The sequence below is a fragment of the Equus caballus genome, chromosome 1 (genome assembly GCF_041296265.1).
Source record: "Equus caballus isolate H_3958 breed thoroughbred chromosome 1, TB-T2T, whole genome shotgun sequence".
Lineage (NCBI taxonomy): Eukaryota > Metazoa > Chordata > Mammalia > Perissodactyla > Equidae > Equus > Equus caballus.
Genome location: NC_091684.1, coordinates 165,411,558 through 165,426,238, shown reverse-complemented (window position 1 = coordinate 165,426,238; position 14,681 = coordinate 165,411,558). Strand labels below are relative to the sequence as shown.

The following is a 14,681-nucleotide window of genomic DNA, read 5'->3' as shown; positions in this document are numbered from 1 at the left end:
GGCTTACATTCATCTTAATATCAGCTTATTTAAGGATATCCTCCCTTTTTCAGACTTGAACTCCCTTGCAGATCCCAAAAGAGACAAAAGGTCTAGGAAATTGTTCATTTAATAGAGAACCAAGAATTCTTTTAATTAAAAATATTTGTATTCAACCTCCCAAGTGAGTAATAAAATATGTGACTGGATGTGGAGCAGACAAAAGAAAAAAAAATCGCATATCCATTTATTTCTCAAAATCAAAACATTATATCGAGAAATCTGTTACTCACTCACCTGCCAAGTTCTAAGATTAGAAATCTTTGTTTTCACTGCAACAGTTGATGCTACTGAAAACTGCTAAGTCACTTGAGGAACCTGCTCCTGTCCTACTTCAGATGTTTCTTCTTCAATAACTTTTTAATTAAAAAGCTTTACAGATCACCCTAAACTTAGAGTCATAAGAATAATGCGTTCAGATTTTTTCCCTCTCTTTCTGTGTATATACATCTGTAATTCTCCAGATCTGTTCAAATAAGTGCAGTCCTGCAGGTTGAAATAAACCTACAAGTGCAAAGTGTGTCTCGGTTCTCGAATTACCTCATGGATTTCTACCATTGTACTAATTAACTTCTAAACTTCATGACTCTGTTGACTGTGTAGTTCCTTCTCTCTGTATCATCTGCTCTCAGTATTGTTCATAGTTAAAAAAATTAAATTAAATTAAACCTTTTCCCATAGGTTTCATTTGAATATGACTTGACCAGTCACCATAGCCAATTAGTCACCATTTCATTAAGACACTACTTCTTTATGCATAGTATTGCCATGGTATATTTGTTTCTTTGTTTGGGGTAGAGAGAAATGTAGTAAGCCACCAAAAGTGTTACGGGTTAAGAGATTCTAAAAGGCGAGAGTCTACTGAAAACCATCCTTCTTCCTCCATGGTGTGAGGTTTGAAATTCTTACCATCAGGGTTACTCCATTTAGTTAAGCTGAAGGGGCTAGGACAATTATATAATCTGATAATGTTATAAGGGCAGTAATCCAGTAACACAACACATCATACATGCCTGGGGTAACTGGAGACCTGTCTAAACTAAATAAAACCCATAATCCTTGCCAGTGGGTTTGAGACCAAAGTTAACTTTTCACTGAGTCTTCAGATTCTACAACTTTTCCATTATTTAAGGTACATTCTTCAAAACTCCAGAAAGAAATTAAGGGGAAAAAAAAAGAATCTTTTTTCCCCCACACACCATCATATAGCTGAGGTTTTGAGAAAGCTCCAAAGATTAAGAAATGTGTGTAAAAGATCTTAAATAACAGCTGTTTTTCTTCACTCTCCCCTCCTCTGCTACAAAGAAAAACAAGAACATGGGTGACCTATGAGGATAAGGGAAACAGATTTCCATCTGTAAGCCTATAAGAGGCCATTGAAAACAAGGGTATGAAAAGAAGTTTTAAAAGTTATAAGGAACACATTTAGAGAAAACTTTCAAATGAAAACAAGCAATTAATGAGTTGGGTAACAACAGAAATTGAGCATATGCCAAGGGCTGCCAAGGCTTGCCAAGACCTGCTATCTATCTCACGCCTTTTTGGTGAGAGAAGTTGCTTTCTTTTACTATGTAACCCTATCCTGAACTCTGTGACCTTTGGAGAAAAGAAAGGTGCTCAAGAAATAAAATTAGGATTATCATTATTGGTAGCAGAATGTGATGAGTGGGTTTATTGTATAGTGACTAGTGGGTTTGTTGTTTAGAAACTATTCGAAGTAAAACTATCAAATCAGGGAGATTAAAATTTGTCTGAACATCACTTTGATACAAAGAGCACGTTGTACCTGCAAGCCTGTAAACTACATAATCTCCTAGAATAACTACATGGGCAATATGAAATGATATTTTAACGAGTTTGTTTATATATACAAATACTTAATTGGGATAATTTAAAGAAGTACTTATGACCTTGAGCAAGTTTGGTAATCTCACATCGTGTGCCTCAGTTTCCCCTTCCTTAAAATAAGAATAACGAAGAATCTATCTCATAATTTGTTTTGTTGATATTAACCTATACAATATATATAAAATATTTAGAGCTGTGCCTGTCACAAAGTAAGCACTCAATAAATATTATTACCATGCCCTTAAAAACATATAGACTTTTGTTAAAATATCTGAATAAGTGCTTCAATTCTCCAGTAGACCTTAATAAAGATAAGTTTTGTGTGAATGCCTGTAATAGGCTGTATACCCAAAGGATAGCCAGGTAAATCCTAATCTCTGGAACCTTTATATGGCAAAAGGATCTTTGCAGATGTGATTAAGTTAAGGAGCTTGAAATGGTGAGATTTTCCTGACTTATCTAGGTGGGCTTTAAATGTAATCGTAAGTGTCCTTATAAGAGAGAGGCAGGAGGAACTTTGTGCGTAGAAGAAGGCTATGTGATGACTGAAGCAAGATGATACTTTGCCAGCTTTGAAGATGGAGGAAGGAGCCATAAGGCAAGGAATGCAAGGAATGCAGCTCTGAAAGGTAGATAAGGCAAGGAAACAGATTCCCCCCAGAGCCTTTGGAGGGAGCATGGCCCTGCTGACATCTTGATTTTAGCCCAGCAAAACTGATTTTGGACTTCTGTCCTGTAGAACTGGAAAAGAATAAATTTCTTTTGTTTTCAAGCCACTAAGATTGGAATAATTTGTTACAGCAGCAATAAGAAACCAATGCATTGTCGTACCATCTTTTCTTTAATTAATTAAATGTATTCATTAAGCATATACTATGGAGTGAAACGGTTATGAGAAAGTATGATTATCTGGTTTACACAGCCAGAATATGGATCTCTTTGCTTGAATTTTACAAACTGATAAGGTTTCTCCACCCTCCTCCTCCCCGTCCCAGTGTCCACAACTGTTTTATTTCAACTCTTTACACAAAGCTGTGGGCATTTAGTGGGAGACCCGTTTATTTTTCTTTCTATGTTTAATTTACCACCTCAAACAGGTACTCTTTAATTTTCTTATCTGAAGTATGATGATACTACTTTTAAGGTTTCTGTCTGAAATGTAGGTATAGAGACCTGCCACATACAAAGCAAGAAGTGGATAGATCAAACAGGGAAACGTTTCTTTTATTATTATTATTTTCATTTGTTTCAATAACATTGGTTTATAACACTATACAAATTTAGGGTGTACATCATTTCAATTTCTGTGTAGATTACATCATATTCACCACCCAAAGACTAATTACAATCCATCACCATACACATGTGCTTAATCACCCCCTTTGCCCTCCTTAGGCAGGGAAACGCTTGGCTTTGTGGAAAAGTACTGACTTTGGAGCCAGGTAAATCCAGATTTGCACCCTTGGTCTATAATGAACTTCGAGACTTATCATCTTTGGGCTATAGTTTCCTCCTATATAAAATAGCGTATTTAAAAAGTGCCATGTGTGGTAAAAACTGTCTCGTTTATACTTATAACCAGATTACAGTGCTCCAAGTCCACATTACCTTTGGTAGCAGGAATTCTGATCATTTTTCCAGAGGTTCCCATCATCAAATGTTTCTGAGAATTTGTCTCCACTCACTGCCTGAGAATGGAGCAGTAATGATGCCTCTAGATGAACTTCACAACTGCTGGCCCCTTAAAAGACCTTGATATCTAGTGGTCCCAGAGGCTCCACTCCTATCTTTGATGCCTGCTCCACCTCTAAGGCAGACTGCAACCTGCTCTGGTGCCCTCTGAGCAGATTTACACCGAGTATCCAGAAAAAAAGTGGCAAGAATGGATTCTTGAAGTGAATGGCCAGGCAGCAGGTGAAAGAGGTCCTTCCTTCTGTGTTATGCATAGTCAGTGTATGTTCCATAGCAGATAGCTGGGCCACAAAGCAGTAACATGGAGATTTTATGTTTCAGCTCTTTTGATTCTCCCACACATTATTGTTTTCCCCTGGGCATAATGCCCAGTACTGAACTTGATAAATCCAGAAGGATGGTGGCAAGAAGAATTTAGAAAAACCCACAGTAAACAAATCCAACAAGCATTAGTTGGGAGATGTCAGCTCTGTTTAGGAAATCTTCTTAATCTCTTGTAGATGATATTAAGAAAGAACACTAACCTTCTAGGTACTATCCCACAGTGTCACTAACACATAGCACTTGGCCCAGATTAGAAATTTAATCTCAGGCTTTTCTTTGCATAGAATAGAATTCACCAAATTTGCAGATGTTTTCCTTAGGACCTACAGTATTGCGAATTCTTCAGAATTTATGTGATCCTTATGAGCCTGGAAGCTACGAGCCAGTGAACTGTCTTAGAAAACATTTGGTTGCCCCCCAAAAAAATGGTTTATCTGGTCCTGTGACAAAATTTTCAAGTCTCATGACTTTCTTGGTGAATTAAACATCTCACTGTGGACCAGCCAAATCATTCATTTGATTCCAAATGATTGTCCATTAAATCTATTAATGAAATATGTAGGATTAGATTTTATTTCCATCATGGAACAATCTCTATTGCCTACTGATCAATCAAATAGAAACAATAACCCAAGATTTAAGTGGTTTTTAACTTTTGAGGATGACACACTTCTCCCCATTACAATGAATATATACAAAGTCCACAAAATGTGGTCTCTAGTAAATATCAAGAGGCTTTTGTGGTCTTTGGACACCAGGTTAAGAACTCCTAAGACACAAAGAATTTCAAATATGAAGCAAGATTTTCAGACTATATCAGTGTGACAATACAGAATTTCGGGAGTTGGGTTGTATTTTTGTTCTACCATGATGTTGAGTTGCTCCCAGTCAGCTGGATTGTGTGTCTTTAATGCATTTGGGTGGTAGAGCTGGCGAAAATAAATATTGTATTTGATTTGGTGTCGCAGATAGATTTTTTTCTTTAATTCCTATTTATATTAGATAGTGTATTAGTTTGCTAGGGCTTACTAGGGCTGCCATAAGAAAATACCACGGACTGGATGGCTTAAACAACGGAAATTTATTCTCTCACAATCCTGGAGGTTGGAAGTCCAAGGGCAAGGTGCTGGCACGGTGGGTTTCCTCTGAGGCCTCTCTCTTTGGTTTGCAGATGGCTGCCCTCTTACTGCCTCTTCATATGGTCGTCCCTCTGTGGGTTCACACTCCTCTTTGTGTGTTCACATTTTCTCTTCTTAGAAGGATGCTATCAGATTGGATCAGGGCCCACCCATATGACCTCATTTAACCTTAATGACTTCTTTAAAGGCCCTATGTCCAAATACAGTCACATTCTCAAGTACTGGAGGAGGGGGGCGGTGTAGGGCTTCAATATATAAATTTTTGGGGACACAATTCAGGACATAATGCATAGTATTTGAATTTAATTGCCTTTATTTGCCTCTAAAAGTATTATTTCACCTGTCCAAATTTTCATAGTTGAATTATCCCTCAGGTTCATTACCTTGTATAGAAATTATACTTCATTTTCTCAGGTTAACTTGGTGTCAATAAAACTGGCAATGGTTAATTTGTGGCCCAAAGAAACCAACCACAGACAAAAGGCTTTACAAAGTAAAAATAGTAATAACTGGAGTTGGAAGAGCTTTTATTGATTTTAAATGTCATCATGGAACAAGTAATGTAAATAATATGGTGTTTTGAAAAGATTTATATTCTTTGCTTAATTGTCGTGTTTGCTTTTTATGTAGAAGAACTGGTATACAGGTGTTCTTGGCAATGTAAGGATTGTACAAATGATGTTTTAATCTCTATTACACTACTGCTTTTGCTATGTTACAAACATATCAATAATATATTTGCAGTTCTGCCAGCTGAGGATGGAAATTACAAGGGAAAAAGAATTGGTGGGTTTATATCATAATAGGCTAAAAGATCAAACATTTGACATTTATTTTGAAATAGTACGTTTATTGTTAATTTTCACTGTTAAACTAACCTTCTCAAATAAACCATCTTATATTGGTGTACATACAGAAGTGACAAAAGGTGAATACAAAGAGGGGAAAAATTATACAGCTGAAGCACGGACACAAATCCAAAGCAAATAAAATTAATATTGGATATTAAAATGGTAAATATTTAAACAATAAATCTTAGAATATCAAGGTTATCAGTAGGTCAACTTCCACATTTGTGAAAAAGCTATCAAAAAGAGACCAGTCTATTTAGTCTTTTTCTCTCACCAAAAATCCTTTTATAAAGAGGAAATTAGTATTTTGTGAGAATTAGACCTTTTTTTTCATTTTCCAATGTGCAGCCAGTTTTGAGCAATATTAAAGACATTTAAACCCAGAAAATATGCAAAATATCAACAAAATTTTAACCCTATTGCACAGTGCATCAGATGAACAACAGAAATAATTGCTGTCAGTTTGTAATTTTTTGACCAATAATTCTCTGTATTTCCTGCAAGTAACTTGAGTGATGCAAATGACCTTATTTTTACAGCATGCTTTTATTAAATAGTTTATTATTTTGGCAGACTAATAAAGATTTTGGTATTTGCTTTTATTTGCAATAATATTACCACCACATAAAAAAGGATTTTATGTTCTTTTTGAGGAACAAGGAGGATAAAAGTGGTGATGGATAGCGCAACTGAGGCATCAGCAATGAGCTGGAAATGAGACACATAAATATGAAAGCAGAGCTAAGAAAATAGAACTGCACCCTTGGCCTTTCTTAAAAGAACATGCACACTTCATGGTTCATTCACACTGTTACAGAAACTCCTTTTGTTTCTCATGAATCAGGGAATGCACATAAAGTCTGAAAACACTATTCTTACTCATAGCTGACTGACTCCTATTTAATTAGATTCATTCCAGGAAAATATTTCCAAGCTTTCAGAGGATGTTTTGATTTGAGGAAAAAAATAATCAATTGACTGAAAAGTTGGTGGATGGAGGGGCTGAAGGGGATCAAAACAGATTTGCTGTTTTTACCCTTATATAGCATGGAGCACAGAAGTGAAAGCATTCCACACTGTAGCATCTTTGAAGTCGATTGAGCAATTGTGTAGTATTTACGGATATTTTATGTAGGTGGCTGGGCAATTGAATGCATCTTTAAGGACAAATAATACTCAAGCTACATATAGAAACACTGGGCAGATCATATTAGATGGAGGCTTTGGGAATTATAGCATTATATCTTGCCAGTGATGGTACGTGTTTATTCAAAAATTATAATTGTTTGCGTGTTTCATGTTTTCTGATTTAATGTCAGTATGTAAATTTTACATGTCAAATATTATATATTTATTGTCAGCAGAGTATGTTTAGCATTAATTTTATCTTTTTCCATTAATAACTTGTTTCCTCATAGCAGCATTTAATTGTTACCACGAATGAAAGCAGATTGTGCTGAAGAAACCAAAGGGAAGGTAAATCTCTTATTCAGGGCCAGAACCTGACTTGGCACACAGTAGCTCTTAGCTCAGTAATATTCAAATGTGGAACTATTTTTCTTTGCACGTGAAAGTGCAGCCAATAGATGAAAGGAGGGAGAAGTAAAATGTTGTGAGCCGAGAAATCCACTACTTCATTATCGACATAATTCGAATCTTACAGAGGGAGAGAGCTCTACCATTTGGACTCTTGTCGCAAAGGCTTACAATAGACATGCTTCTGACAAGAGGTTGGTGGTAGCAGAACAGACTTAACAATTAATGGTATGCCAAGGCTGAGTTCAGAGAATTGCTTTACCCAGTGCCAATCATTCATTCCTGGCAGTAGCACTTCACATCTTTCCTGGGATGCCATCCAACCACAGTGGCATCTAAAATATATCAAGCAGTGTTGTTACAGTTGGAGGTGAAATTGAAATTTGCGCCAAACAGAAGTGACAAATTCACATGGCTGAGTGTTGCCTAGCAATCGGGTCCAAGGAGGACGTGGCAATTCTGCCTTTACTCATGGGAGAGTGTAAGTGGGGGAAAGAAACATTTACATTAGAGTTTAGGTGGTCTCACAAGCAGAACCAGGTATATGAGAGACTTCATTTCACTTCTGGGGTGTAAGGAGGTGAGGCAGTAGAGTGGTATGGGGAAAGGAGGGAAGCAGCTGAAGTTGGTAGCATAAGCAGCTTCCTAGGTTCTCAGCAATTAACCTAGGGGAGGGGGAGAGCAGAAAGATGCCAAGATGCCAGACTTGCTGCAGAAATTCGTGGCAATTGGCCATCCTGCTGCCTTTTGACTGCAGGCCTCTGATGCACCTCTGTTCAGCTGACACTTGGCAGCTGGGTGGCCCCAGGGTAAAGTGAGCAAATGGTGGCTTTCTCTTCCCAGAAATCTGCCTGGGAGCAAAGCTCCCAATGGGCAACCAGACTCAAGAAATTAGTGGAAGGAATGGAACACTCAAGCTGAAATTCTTGTCTTGTGCCTTTATTTACTGTTTCTTTTTGGGATCCTCCATTCTACCTATTTTCTATTAGTCTTTTCTTTATTTTGGGCAGTACTGTCCAAACTCCCCCTACCCTGTCCTCTAAGGTGTGAGGTGACTATCAAGTCAATGATTACAAAACAACAAGTGGATATATCAAAGTATCAACTCTGGGGAAGGAGGCACAGTGCTGGCCCCATAAAATTTTCTCAGGTTACCACCTGAGGAAATTTTGTGCAAATAATTTTGTGTTGAGCTTTCCACCACTCTTTATTTGGAAAAAGCATAAATCTGGAAATTTGTAGAGTGGATTGAACTGTTTGGTGGAGGCACTCATGGAGTATTACAGCCCCCACACCATAGATTGTTTTCCCCTTTGCCTGCTTTGGTGGTTGTTCCTTTTCTCTTGAACTGTTGGGACTTCATTAACCTGCTGAGTCTGGTCTTCACAGCCTCTTATGAGAGAAGACCCCAATCTAGGCTGAGGTGGTGGGCACTGTATCATTCTCTAGTGTAGTGCTCCCTACTCCATACGCTTCCTCTTAATGATCTCAGGCCTGAATGAGCGCCCATTCTCAATGTTGCAAAACTTCAATACCAATGGTGTTTGTCTGAATTTGCATGTACCCTGTTGTTTTCTCAAGGAGACTATACGTTCCTAAGGGCAGGAAGCATTTCTTCTAAGTAGGGTCCGGTAAGATAAGGAGGTGAAAATGCAAAGTGCTTTACAATTGTAAAGTATTTTTGTTATTCCTCTTACGTGTAGTACACTGTTCAGTTTGCGGTACATGTGCAATAAATGCTGGTGGATCAATGAATGGACTGAATAAATGGGTGAGTTGATAATGACTAATGAATATATAAAACCATGTATAAATTTAAGAGGTTATATATAGATCATACAACTGACTAATAATAACTAAATTTATGGACTGCTCATTTTGTGTCATCCTAAATTCATTACGTAAATTAACTCATTTAATTCTCACAAGAATAATATGAGGTAGATATTATGATTCTCATTTAAAATGAGGGGGTTGTTGCCTATAAAGGTTAATCAGTTTTCCCAAATTGTTAGTAAATGAGGAGAGCTGCTTTCTAACTGGACTTCAGAAGTAATCTTCATTAATGGTGTTAATTAATTACCCATATATATGAAAATGTAAAATTTAGATCTATTCTATTTGGGTTCTGTAAGCATGAAGAGCTAGAGCAGAATGCAGTCAGCGCATTCTTGTGGTAGGCAGTATGGTGGCCCTTCAACAATTCCCACCTCCTAGTCCCTGGAACCCCTGAATATGTTAGGTTACATGGCAAAGAGGAATTAAGGTTGCAGGTGGCATTATGGTTGCTAATCAACAGACTTTGATCTGGGGAGAGATTATCCTGGATTATCCAGGTGGGCCCAATGTAATCATAAGGATCCTTAAATATGGAAGAGAGAGGCAGAAGAGTCAGTGTTAGAGAGATGCAGTGTGAGAAAGATTTGACCGGCCATTGCTGGCTTTGAAGATGGGAGGGGACCACAAGCCAAGGAATGCATAGGCTCTCTAGAAGCTAGAAGAGGCAAGAAGTATCCTAATGTTTCTATTTCTCTTCTTTTCTCCTTTAATAATAATAAAATAATAATAATAATAATAGATGAAAGTTAAGCACTTGCTATGTGCCAATAAGGTGATAAATGCTTTTCATAAATGATATCATTTAATCCTCATAAAACTCTGTGAGGTAAGTACTCTTGTTATTTCTGTTTTCAAATAAGAAAAGTGAGGCATAGAGAGGGTTAAAGACTTGCCCTAAATCCCTTAGCTCAAAAGTGGAAGAGCTGGGATCAAATCCAGAGAACAGTCCACCTTCAGGTATATGATCTTAACCTCACACTCTGCTGCCTTCTTGTTTAGTTTCATCCTGGGAGCAGCTGCTAGATCCCCTGCTGGGCAGAAAGTACCTCAATAATGCACAGTGCTAAAGATAGCTAAAGATAACAGTGCTTAGGTGCTCTGTCCTCAGGAGAGCCCTAGGTGGTCAAAAAATAAACAGAATAAATCTCTGAGAGTTGAGAAATCCTGGCAGGTGTTGTGCGTTCAAAAGCCAAGCTCCCCCATATCAGAAAGTTGACCTTGAGCATACCAAGGAAAGGCCCTTGGCTTATTTAATTTCATATTTTTAGGATTTAGCGCCAAGCTCAGTGTACAGTGAGTGTTCCACCAGTGATTCTAAACCTGGGCTTGCTGGACCACCAGGGATGTGATGATAATATTGGGGAATCCATCTGTTTTACTGTCAATATTCTAAAATCTGTAGTGATAGGTTTGCACAGACTGTTTAAAAGAATGAGTTTCTTGGCTTTGGGCTAGAATTCTACCAGTTAAGATTATATACTGGTTACTTCATCATAACTGGAAACTTTGATTAATAGATGTGTATGTGTAATAAAATGGGAAACCAAATATAGCTTAAAATGAATTTTGTTTGATAAATAAAATATTTCAAAATGCAGGGGCCATGGTGTATAATGAATGAATTATGAATTATGAAAGTTTTACTTAATGGTGAAAAAGTTGAGAACCATAATGCATACTCAAGTGTTAATTAAAAGTTGAGTAAGTAGATTCAAGTCTTGTGTCTCCAAATATCCCCAGCTATAACCTAATGCTTCTGTTAACAGATTTATGAATTACTTCTTCTAGGCATCATAATTTAGTACTAATTAGCTTTTCATCTCAACTTCTGTGACAGGTGACATGTAACTGAGATCAGGACACAAAAGGAATTTGACTTTTAATCCGAGGGGAGACTAATTTTCTAGAAAGGGCTACAAAAGTTTATCTAGTAGGAAGCATTAAGGGGTTAGTTTCTTTTGGGCTGGGGGTGCAGGCATAGCAGAGAGTGACATAAAGAGGAGGAAAAGTATTGAAAGAAGAGATAAGACAATACAGCTGGAAACAAATGTTGTCTATTGCACAATTTGCATACTCCTGGCACTTTCAACCAAAACAAGAGCAATTAATAAATAATTTCTGAGCCTCTACTTTAAAGGACTGTGCGTATAAAAATGGTTCTTGATTTTTGTCCTCAAGGGGAAATGAGACTTAAGCACAGGGCTGGCAATAGGGTGAGGAGAGTAAGGCACTTCGTCAAAGCATATGAAAACAAATAGTGACATAAAATACCATAATTTAATTCAACAATACAGTAGCTATCATGAGGGACGACACAAAGAATTAACTAGGGGTAGGAAATGATGCAAAATTGGGGGGAAGGAGCCATCAGTGTGGCCTGGAATCAAGAGGTTCAGAGCTAGTATATCAGGGTCTGGAAGGGGCATCCATCTGAGTCACCCTGTATTCCTAGACATGTACCACACTGGATTACTCTTATTAAAATAGATTTATCTTCACTCTCTCTTCTAATATATAGAAGAGAGCAGTTGAAGCTCAAGGGGATCCCTTTTTCTTCTTGTGACAGCCCTAAGATCTTCAACCTAGCTGGCAGATGCTGTAGTACTAATCAGAGTGCTGAGCCCATGGATACACTCAATAAATACCTGCTAATTGTATGGTAAATAATAAGAAACATTTCACTTAGAGAAGATCTCACTAAATGGCCGCTCCACCACTTCCTAGTAGTATGAGCTTGGGTTAGTTACATATTGATTTTATTTTTCTTACCTGCAAAATGGGATACTAACTTCCATAACAAAAGGTTAACTGAACCATAAGCATAGCTGAAATAACATGTAAATGTATCTAATACCTATTAGACAGGCAAATGTTGACTATAAATTTGAAAGGTGACATATGGCCATAGATAGATGGAGTCTGACACCTGTAGCTGAGGAAAGTTGTGTGGTCTTTAGAAATTGGGTCCTGCTGGTCCTTGATTTTCTTACTTACAAAATGAAGACGTTGACCAAGTGGATTTGGAAGGTCACTGAAATTCTAATGGTCTCTGTTTCTGAGAAGCAAGATTTTGGTGAGCCACTCTAATCAAATTCTTTCTAGGCCTCAAAGCCTAGAAAGATACTTATACAGTATTGAATACAAAGAGAAAAATGGAAAACACCACTAACTGAAAAGAGGGCATCTCTCTGCTTATTGGGCATATGCTTATATCTTGGATATATATCAGTTGGTGCCAGTCAGTGATGATATTATTGAACTGACAAAAATAAAAACAAAAAGTAGTAATGAGCATTTTATTAAGCCAAATTTATTCAATTTGATATGAAACTATGTGTTATTTAGGGATTCTTCCTGCTACTTTGGTATTACATTGTCTTTTCCTGATAGGAAGGTGATAAAGGATAGTAATTGTTTATTCAAATTACCTTTCATGGGAAAACGAAAAGTTGGTAACTGTCAGTTTCTCAGTTTTGTTTATTGTTGATTAGTTTTCAGGTTCATAAAATTTGAAAGTCTAGAAATCACTGACCCATAGCACCAAGCAATAAATAGTTTTTATTTTTATCATTAGCATTGGCATTATCACGAACAATGTTATGAATAACTTTCTGAAAGGAATGTCTAACTGCTTATTGAAAGGTACCAAGTTTTTAAAGTCTCCCTCTCCTTTCTCCGCGTCAAAGCCTGAAAAGCCACTCTGAGGAGAAAAAGATGTGAGAAGAAAGAAGGGGCGAGAGTCAAATTTTTTCCTGTTCCTATGGGATCCCACTGACTGGAATTTCTAAGGGTGGAAGTGGCACAGAGGAAGCCCACTTACTGCTGGAGAAGGAAGGTCGGAATGGGGTTTGCAGCATCCTCATTGAGCTGGCTCAGAAGGCTTCTCTGCCCTGACCCAGCTCCAGGCACGTAGCTGTCAGGCTTGTTTGGGGTAAGTGATACAAAGAATATAAAACACCAACAGCAGTGTTAATGTCAGAGCTGTTTCTTAAGTTGCCACACTCCCAACATAATAATACAGCCACATTTTGGAGGATTTTCACAAGATGAAATTTTAACAGGCATATTAGAAAATCTGAGACCAGTAAATCTATAAAAGTTTGAAGTCCATGCATAGCGATAGATTTTAAATCCATAGTAAAGGTTTGGTTTTGACCACCTTCTGACTAACTTATGAAGACATTTCTATTATAAATTAATAAACTTTTATAGTGACTGGAGATATTTTCCGATATCTATAAATGATTTGTTAAATATAAAAAAACTGTTATCATTGCTGTTATTTTTCGTATTTATTAGCAATATTTTTTGTATTCTTAGTCTCTTTATGGAATTTGACTTGAAAAATAACGTTTATTTGCACGTCAACCTTGAGTCTTATGGTGAGTTATGTCAGACCTGTTGTTCAGACACACTGGCATTAAGTAAAGAGAAACAAAGGGAACCTAGGAACCAGCTCTGAGAGCTCACCATATTAATCTGTTATCAGAACCAAGAATATGTATTTAGAAGTTTGGTTTGCTCAGACTACATCATGCCTCATCAATAGTCCTAGATACTTAGTCTGAACGCCAAACAACTTCATATCAATCAACAACAAGAATGGTTGCAGTAATATGAATAGACTCAACAACATCAATAATAATATCATAGAAATGTATATTCCCCAGAGAAAGAACATACTGTCTAATGTGGTGGCATTATTTGGTCCTCAGTTGGGATTTGATATTTTACTATTCAAAGGAGCATCCCACCATTTGACCTCTTCTTCTGAGTTGAGAATTATTAATTACTTATATTTTGATTCTATTTCTCTGTTAGAGAAGACAGGAAGGAGTTTCACCTCTTTCCCATTTCTATATGTCATTTGTGACTGGATAATCTATATTAAAGTGATTAAAATTTGTATCAGAACATCATGAGTACTTGCACCTGTCTTCTTCAGGTTTATTCTGACAGTGTGTGTGTGTAGCAGTGTTAGAAGGGAAGATAATAAGCACAACACTTGAATGTCATAAAGCAAAATTTAATATTTTTCTCTTTTAAGCTAATAAAAGACTATGCATTTAATCTACTACAAGCTGAATTGACTTGAGAAATGTTTATTTTATTTAACTGTTTTATTTCATACTTTGACTTTGAAAATTATTCTTAAATTCTTCCCCCATTTTCATATGCTTGTAATTTTTAAAGATACTCTCACCAGTAAGAGTGGATCTCCAAGTATATGTGTGTGAGGGGGGGAGAGGTGGCACACACAACCTTAACATCTCTCCTGCCTTTAGACTTACTGCAAAATCCTTCAAAGGACACAATATTACGTTTTAATCACATCATCAACAAAATTCAGAAATTGAAATTTTTTCATAATTGTTTCAAAACTACAACATTATGGTCTAAAGAACATTTATGA

The 14,681-nt window shown here is 36.9% G+C and overlaps 1 long non-coding RNA gene across 3 annotated transcripts in view; it reads left to right on the top strand.

The window, feature by feature from the left end:
* LOC111768340 (uncharacterized) overlaps positions 1-14,681 on the top strand; it is a 505,095-nt gene that overhangs the window by 22,881 nt on the left and 467,533 nt on the right. Inside the window, exon 3 of one of the 3 annotated variants that reach the window (XR_011440332.1) lies at positions 12,955-13,199. The exons of 1 other annotated variant lie outside the window; for it this stretch is intronic. This is a non-coding gene — a long non-coding RNA (uncharacterized lncRNA). Of the gene's footprint in view, positions 1-12,954; positions 14,352-14,681 lie in introns of those variants that run through there. One more of the 3 variants, XR_002800610.2, reaches the window with a different exon arrangement.